This window comes from Oryctolagus cuniculus, chromosome 5 (genome assembly GCF_051225735.1).
Source record: "Oryctolagus cuniculus isolate XC-2025 breed Fujian yellow rabbit chromosome 5, ASM5122573v1, whole genome shotgun sequence".
Classification (NCBI taxonomy): Eukaryota; Metazoa; Chordata; class Mammalia; order Lagomorpha; family Leporidae; genus Oryctolagus; species Oryctolagus cuniculus.
The window spans coordinates 133,885,656-133,893,364 of record NC_142871.1 but is presented as its reverse complement, the minus strand read 5'-3'; the positions used below and the strand labels follow the sequence as shown (position 1 = coordinate 133,893,364).

The 7,709-nt window shown below is 51.0% G+C and overlaps 1 long non-coding RNA gene across 1 annotated transcript; it reads left to right on the top strand.

Moving 5' to 3' along the window:
- LOC149126681 (uncharacterized) lies at positions 1 to 7,394 on the top strand. The gene is made up of 2 exons (XR_016234643.1): positions 1 to 130; positions 7,165 to 7,394. It is a non-coding gene; the product is annotated as an uncharacterized LOC149126681 (long non-coding RNA).
- Positions 7,395 to 7,709: the final 315 nt, after the last annotated feature.

Sequence of the window (7,709 nt, the reverse complement as noted above, 5' to 3'; positions counted from 1 at the left end):
GTCACCACAAAACACACCAAACACTGGAGAAAGGGAGAAGGTTTATTATCAGGTGGGGGACATGCTGCCGCTCCACGCACAGGAGAGCAACAGCCTGTCCTGGGAGAAGAGGCCTTCTAGAGCTTTAGAGGTAAGGAAGTGGGAGCAGCAAAGCCCGTTAGGGTGGGGGTGGAGCTGACGCTTGTGATTGGGCCATTTGGTCACCTGGCTTCTAGTAAGCCAGGCTGGGCTTAGGAAGACGGTACTATTTTACCAACAATGGGCCCAAGCACTCAGGCCATCTTCTGCTGTTTCCCCGGGGAACATCAGCAGCAAGCTGGATTGGAGCTGGTGCTCCGTTATGGGAGGCTGGTGTCTCAGGCAGGCAGCTTAACCCGCTGCGCCCCAACACCGGCCCCAGTCTTTCTATTTTTTTAACAAGAGGTTGCTGATTCTTTCTACCCACCTGTTACCCGCTTTAGGAATGGTAATATATACCTTGTGCCCCTCCTGCTGATATGGCAGCCTGTCAGGGAGATAATATTAGGCTCATTAGCTCCCAGCGTGAGCTCACCTATAGCCACCCAACTGTCAATCAGAGTATGTAGCCACGCCCCTTTGGAAGTGACTAGGAGGTCTGGAGCGTGCTGAGCCCGCCTGCCTGTTTTCTTTGCTGCCGCTCCTGGTCCTTCTCCCCATGCACCTCTGGCCTGCAGGCTTCCGCACGTGCCCCTGGCCTGCCCCTGAGATTTCAGTATGGAGCTTCCCATGGTATGACCCACTCTCCCTTAAAAAAACCCTCACGTCCCTGTGGATTTCTCTCACTCTCTAAATAAATCTCAAACCTTACCATGTTACGTGCTTCATGTGAGCCGGTATTCAGAATTCTTATCTACATAAATGACAAGAACCCCAGAATGTTAATTTTAGGCTGGCTGAGTCCCATAACACTGCCTTTGTGTCTTGGAAGTATGTGACTTGGGTTTTTACAGGTAACAGCTGAAGTTGGCCTTGAGGCTCAGACAAGACTCTGGGTTTTCCAATGAACGCTGGGCTAAGTTAAGACTTGGAAATTGTAGGGGCTGGCGCCGTGGCTCACTTGGCTAATCCTCCACCTGTGGCGCCGGCATCCCATATGGGCACCGGGTTCTAGTCCTGATTGCTCCTCTTCCAGTCCAGCTCTCTCCTGTGGCCCGGGAAGGCAGTGGAGGATGGCCCAAGTGCTTGGGCCCTGCACCCCATGGGAGACCAGGAGAAGCACCTGACTCCTGGCTTCAGATCAGCGCGGTGCACCGGCCGCAGCAGCCATTTGGGGAGTGAACCAACAGAAGGAAGACCTTTCTCTCTGTTTCTCTCACTGTCTATAACTCTACCTATCAAAAAAAAAAAAAAAAAAAAAGACTTGGAAATTGTTAGGGATGGGATGATTGTGCAGATATGCTGTGTGTGAGGAAGGCATGAGTTTCTAGAAGGAATGCTATAGTTTGAATATGATTTGGCCTGCAACCTCCTGCAGATGTTTAAATCCTCAAATCATACATTATTGGTACCAAGAGGGTGGAAACTCAATGCAAGGGTGGTGTTTAGGAGGTGGGCCTCGTGGGAAGGCCTTGGGTCCCTGGGGGAGTGTCTGCGTCCCTGCTCACCACCACTGTCATCTGTCCTCCTCACCAGATGCCCAGCCAACCACCTTGGCCTTTTCCAAAAGAGCTAAATCACCCTTATCTCTGTAGAAAGTCCTGATTTTTCTTTGTAGGAATACAAATCTAATTAACACAAATGGCAGGTGGAAGTCTTACCATGCCCACAAGGGACCTGGCCTTCCTCTCCTTGGGCTGACACCCAGTTTTCTCCTTTCCTATTGTGGCCGCCTTCACAGAGGTTCCAGCGGAGCTAGCCTCTAGCAGCCAGTGGGTGTGGCTGCTGCTCGAGGCAAGACCAGGGTAAGTATTGGTGCTTGTTCAGTCAGGAAGACAAAACCACTGGTTAGTGCACGTGTCGGGGTGGGCGTTTGGCAGAGCAGTTAAGACTGCTGGGGGTGCCCACTTCCCAGGTCAGAGTGCCAGGGTTCGAGTCCTGGCTCTGCTTCCAATTCCAGCGTCCTGCTAATGCGCATCCTGTTAGGCAGCAGGTGATGGCGCAAGTACTTGGGTCCCTGCCACCCACATGGAAAACCTGAATTGAGTTCCTGGTTTCTGACTTCAGCCTGGCCCATTGTGGCCTATTGTGGCCACTTGGGCAGTGAATCAGTGGGCAGAAGATCTCTTTTCTCTCTCCCTCTCTTTCTTTCACATAAATATTTTAAAAAATTGAAAGCAGTTAGTACAAAGGGATTGAAAGACTAAAAGGGGGGGAAGTTGAGGTCATGCAGAGATAAGTGCAGGATGCCCTCCAGGGCCGGGTAGGAAATGGTATCATCCGGGAATCACCAGCAGGCACAGCAGAAACCCAGCAGTGCCGAACGGCTGGAGCCAGGGTGCACCTGTGGCCACCCTGGGACCCAGCTGCTTGAGCAAGAGACCTGGAGCCCAAACTCAGCTGCTCATTCCAGAGTTTCAGGGTAGAAGAAGTTTCTCCTGACTTCCTGTCTTTTGCCCATAATGCCCGTTGAAAGAAAACCTAAGGGTTTCGATCCCAGCTCCTGCACAGACCCCAGCACGATCAGCACCCGCCCCATACCCCATGTCCGGGCTGCCATACCAGGCGACATGGACAAAGGGAAGTTAGATGACCTATTAGAGACCGAAGGTCCCACTTCCCCGATGGACACAGGGCTCTGGGGTCCCCTCTCCATGTCTTTTTTTTTTTTTTTTTTTTTTTTTTTTTTGACAAGTAGAGTTAGTGAGAGAGAGAGAGACAGAGAGAAAGGTCTTCCTTCCGTTGGTTCCCCCCAAATGACTGCCACAGCCGACGCACTGCGCTGATCTGAAACCAGGAGCCAGGTGCTTCCTCCTGGTCTCCCATGTGGGTGCAGGGCCCAAGCACTTGGGCCATCCTCCACAGCAGAGAGCTGGACAGGAAGAGGAGCAACCAGGACAAAATCCCGCACCCTGACCGGAACTAGAACCCGAGGTGCCAGTGCCACAGGCGGAGGATTAGCCTAGTGAGCCATGGTGCCGGCCCCCTCTCCATGTCTTACTACCAGGGAGCTCTGCTGTGGGGTTCCCCCACTTTGCCTTGTTCTCTCACTCATCTAATAAAGTCCTCTCACTTTGCAGCTCGGACTGTCGCTATTTCTATACTGAAAGAAGGCCACACTCAGACAGCAAATGACAGCTCAAGGGCTTGGCTTCCTGCCACACACATGGGAGACACAGATTGAGTTCCAGGACTCAGCCCTAGCTGTCTGTCTGTCTCTCTCTCCCTCTCTCTCTCTTTCCTCTCTGCCTTTCCAGTAAAATGAGAACCAATAAATTAAAACTGGTAGCCTTGCTTGCAATGGCATCCTCTGGTTTACTCATTTTTCTCCCCTCGCTGCACCTGCCCACGCCCAGGAAAGGAGAGTCAAACCCGTGTCTCAGTTGTTAAAGGCCAGTCCTCCTCCCAGCACTGCAAAAGTTCCTGGAAAATGAAATTCAAAAATAAGTTTATTTTGATGCAAAAAATTCAGAAACTCATAACGTGGTTTTCATAATATGCATTTTCTACAAACCTTTTTTTTTTTTTTTTTTTTTTTTGACAGGCAGAGTGGACAGTGAGAGAGACAGAGAGAAAGGTCTTCCTTTGCCGTTGGTTCACCCTCCAATGGCCACCGCTGCAGCCGGCGCACCGCGCTGATCCGATGGCAAGAGCCAGGATCCAGGTGCTTTTCCTGGTCTCCCATGGGGTGCAGGGCCCAAGCACCTGGGCCATCCTCCACTGCACTCCCTGGCCATAGCAGAGAGCTGGCCTGGAAGACCTCTCCTGCAAGCAGAATACCAGATAAGTCGATGTTGCTCAGCTCAGAGAGTTAGAGCTAAGTCTCATGGCTATTGTTACGTGGCTTCTGGCACAGCCAAGAGACAGCATCATGTCACCTGGGCTCCCTGGAATCGCTGTCACTAAGCGCTGTTCTCCATTGAACACCTATAATGTATCGTGTGTTATACACACGTCACCTCTCTCCCCTGTCATGGTACAGCTTGGGAAGCACACCAGGCGATGAGGGAGTGTGCCTGTGTGGCTCAGCTAGGAAGAGCCCTGGCCAGTGTTCCATCAGCAGCCTTAGGATCCCTGCTTTCCATTCCTGTGCAAACCTTCGGGACAACATCAGTCAACTGATCTCCTGTATTTTGTTTGTTTGTTTTTTGTTATTTATTTGAAAGGCAGAGATGGAGACAGACAAGCAGCAAGAACTTCCATCCACTGGTTCACTCCCCAAATGTCCAGAGTGGTTGCTGTTAGGCCAGGCCAAAGCCAGGAGGCAGGAACTCAATCCAGGACTCCTGCGTGGGTGACAGGGGCCCAAGCACTTGAGCCAGCACCTGCTGCCTCTCAGGGCACACAGAATCAGAAGTGGATCTGAGACTTGAACCCAGGCACTCTGATATTTAGACTCTAATATTTATTTATTTGAGAGACAGAGAGAGAGAGAGACCTTCTATCTGCTGGCTCACTCCCATAATGCCTGCAACAGCCAAGGCTAGGACAGGCCAAAGCCAGGAGCCTGAAACTCACTCTGGGTCTCCCACACGGGTGGCAGGGACCCAAGCACTGAGCCATCATCTGTTGTCTCTCTCTCTCTGCCTTTCAAATAAATAAATCTTTTAGAGATTATGTAACTGGGGCCAGTGCTGTGGCATAGAAGGTTAAGCCTCCATGTGCATATGGATGCCGGTTCGAATCCCGGCTGTTCCTCTTCTGACCCAGCTTCCTGCTATGGCCTGGGGAAGCAGTGGAAAACGGCCCGAGTGCTTGGGCCCCTGCACCCACATGAGATACCCGGAAGAAGCTCCTGTCTCCTGGCTTCCGCCACTGCAGCCATTTGGGGAGTGAACCAGCAGATGGAAGACTGATCTCTCTCTCTCCCTCTTTCTCTCTCCTCTTTTCTCTGTATCTCTACTTTTCAAATAAATAAACCTTTTTAAAAATTATATAGTAATTGATTTGTATAGGGTATAAATTTTTTATATCACTAAAAAATATAAAGAATAAATCAAACATAAGAAATGAACAGAGCCTGGCATTATAGTTAAGCTGCCACACGTGATGCCAGCACCCCATATGGGTGTCAGTTAAAGTCCTGGCCCTTCCACTTCCAATCCAGCTCCCTGCTAATGCACCTGGGAAAGCAGCAGAGGATGGTCTAAGTACTTGGGCCTCTGCCATCCATGTGGGAGACCCGGTTAGAGTTCCTGGCTTAAGGATTTATTTAGTTGAAAGTTATAGAGAGGGAGAGGGAGAGAGACGGGGAGAGAGAGAGAGACGGGGAGAGAGAGAGAGAGGGAGAGAGAGATGGGGGGAAAGAGAGAGGGAGAGAAAGAGATCTCCCATCTGTTGGTTCACTTTCCAGATGGCCACAATGGCCAGGGCTGAGCCAGGCTAAAGCCAGGAGCAAAGAGCTTCATCCAGGTCTCCTACATGGGTGACAGGGACCCAAACACTTCCACTGCCTTTCCCAGGCATATTAGCAGGGAGCTGGATTGGAAGTGGAACAGCCAAGACACAAACCGGTGCCCATATGGGATGCCAGCATTGCAGGCAGTGGCTTTACCTACTACACCACAACGCCGGCCTCAGGAAAAGAAAAAAACTAATTTATTTTCATTTTTATTTGAAAGGCAGAGCTAGAGGAGGGGCAGAATCTTCCTCCATCTGCAAGTTTACTCCCCAGATGGCCAGGCTGAAGCCAGGAAGTCCACCTGGCTTTTCAATGTGGGTAGCAAGGACTCAAGCACCTGCTCCCTTGCACAGTGTTCACTAACAGGAAGCTGGATTAGAAGTGGAGCAACAGCTCTTGAACCAGATAGTCCACATGGGATGTGATATGAGGGTGTCCCAAGTGGCAACGCAGCCTCTGCACCACATGCAGAATTTAAAGAAATCCCTGGGGCCGAGCCGGGGCTGTGGTGTAACAAGAAAGCCACTGCCTGCAACCCCGGCATCCCATATGGGTGCTGGTTCGTGTCCCAGCTGCTCTACTTCCGATCCAGCTCCTTGCTAATGTACCCGGGAGAGCAGCGGAAGATGGCCCAAGTGCTTGGGCCCTGCACCCACGAGAGACCTGGATGAAGCTCTTAGCTCCTGGCTTTGGCCTGGCCCAGCCCTGACAGTTGCAGCCATTTGGGGATTGAACCAGTGGATGGAAGATCTCTCTCTGTCTGTCTCCTCCTCTCTCTGTGTAACTGCCTTTCAAATAAATAAAATACATCTTAAAAATAAAACAGATCAGACACAAAGAAATCATTTTTATACCTCAAGATCTATAATAAGGGGCTGGCACTGTGGCATGGCAGGTAAAGCCACTGTCTGGATTCCCAGCATCCCATATGGGCGCCGGTTCAAGTCCCAGCTGCTCCACTTCCGATCCAGCTCTCTGCTATGGCCTGGGAAAGCAGTAGAAGATGGCCAAGTCCTTGGGCCCCTGCACCCCTGTGGGAGACTCGGAAGAAGTTCCTGGCTCCTGGCTTCAGATCGGCACAGCTTCGGTCATTGCAGCCAATTGGGGAGTAAACCAGCAGCTGCAAGACCTCTCTCTCTCTCTCCCTCTGCCTCTCCTTCTCTGTGTAGCTCTGACTTTCAAGTAAATAAATAAATCTTTAAAAAAATAAAAGATCTATAATAATACAGAAAACAGCAGAGGGCGGCCAAGATACCGAAAACGTGGAAAGGAAGAATCACACTAAAAATCCTCATATATTGCAGAAAGCAGTCAGTACAATTTGCTTGAAAACAACTGCACAAAGCTGAGTACAACTGAATACGTTGTACACTCCGATACGTGGCATTTGCCTGTTAAATATGCCTGCAGGTGCCATGGGCCTCACCACCAGAGCACCAATTTCCAAAGGTGCTGGTGACCTGGGCTGCTGAACTCACAGCTGACTTCCTCTCTCCCCAAAGGCAGCCGCCGCCCCCCACCCCGTGAGCAACACGGGAGGATGACGGCCGACCATTCTTGCCCTATGTGTAAAGATCAGGCTGGATCCAGAAGCTTCTCTTGTCATTCTTGTGCCATTTAACTTCTCCCTCTCCTTGACCCCGCAGGATTCCTGACAAGCGTTGTTCCAAAGAGCGGTTCCCTGTAAATGTTCTACAGGTGCATTGGCCACTCGCAAGGGTTCCAGGTGCAAGGAAAGCCCTGGCCCTGTTTCCTGGAGAAGCCAACCTGAGCCAGGGCCCCCGAGGGAACCCAGTGATCGACACCAGGCTCACACAAGGGAACATCAAGAATGTGTGGAAATGGAATTAAAAGGTGTTTATTTTGGTGTAAAAAATGCTGAAATCCGTGCGTATGAGGGGTCTTCAAAAGTCCATGAAAAATGTATATGATGAAAAAATTATGCTTGGAGGCCGGCGCTGTGGCGCAGCGGGTTAATACCCTGGCCTGCAGCACCAGCATCCCATTTGGGTGCTGGTTCAAGACCCGGCTGCTCCACTTCCGATCCAGCTCTCTGCTATGGCCTGGGAAAGCAGTGGAGGATGGCTTAAGTGCTTGGGCCCTTGCACCCACATGAGAAACCTGGAAGAAGCTCCTGGCTCCTGGCTTCAAATCAGCACAGCTCCAGCTGTTGTGTCCAATTCGGGAGTGA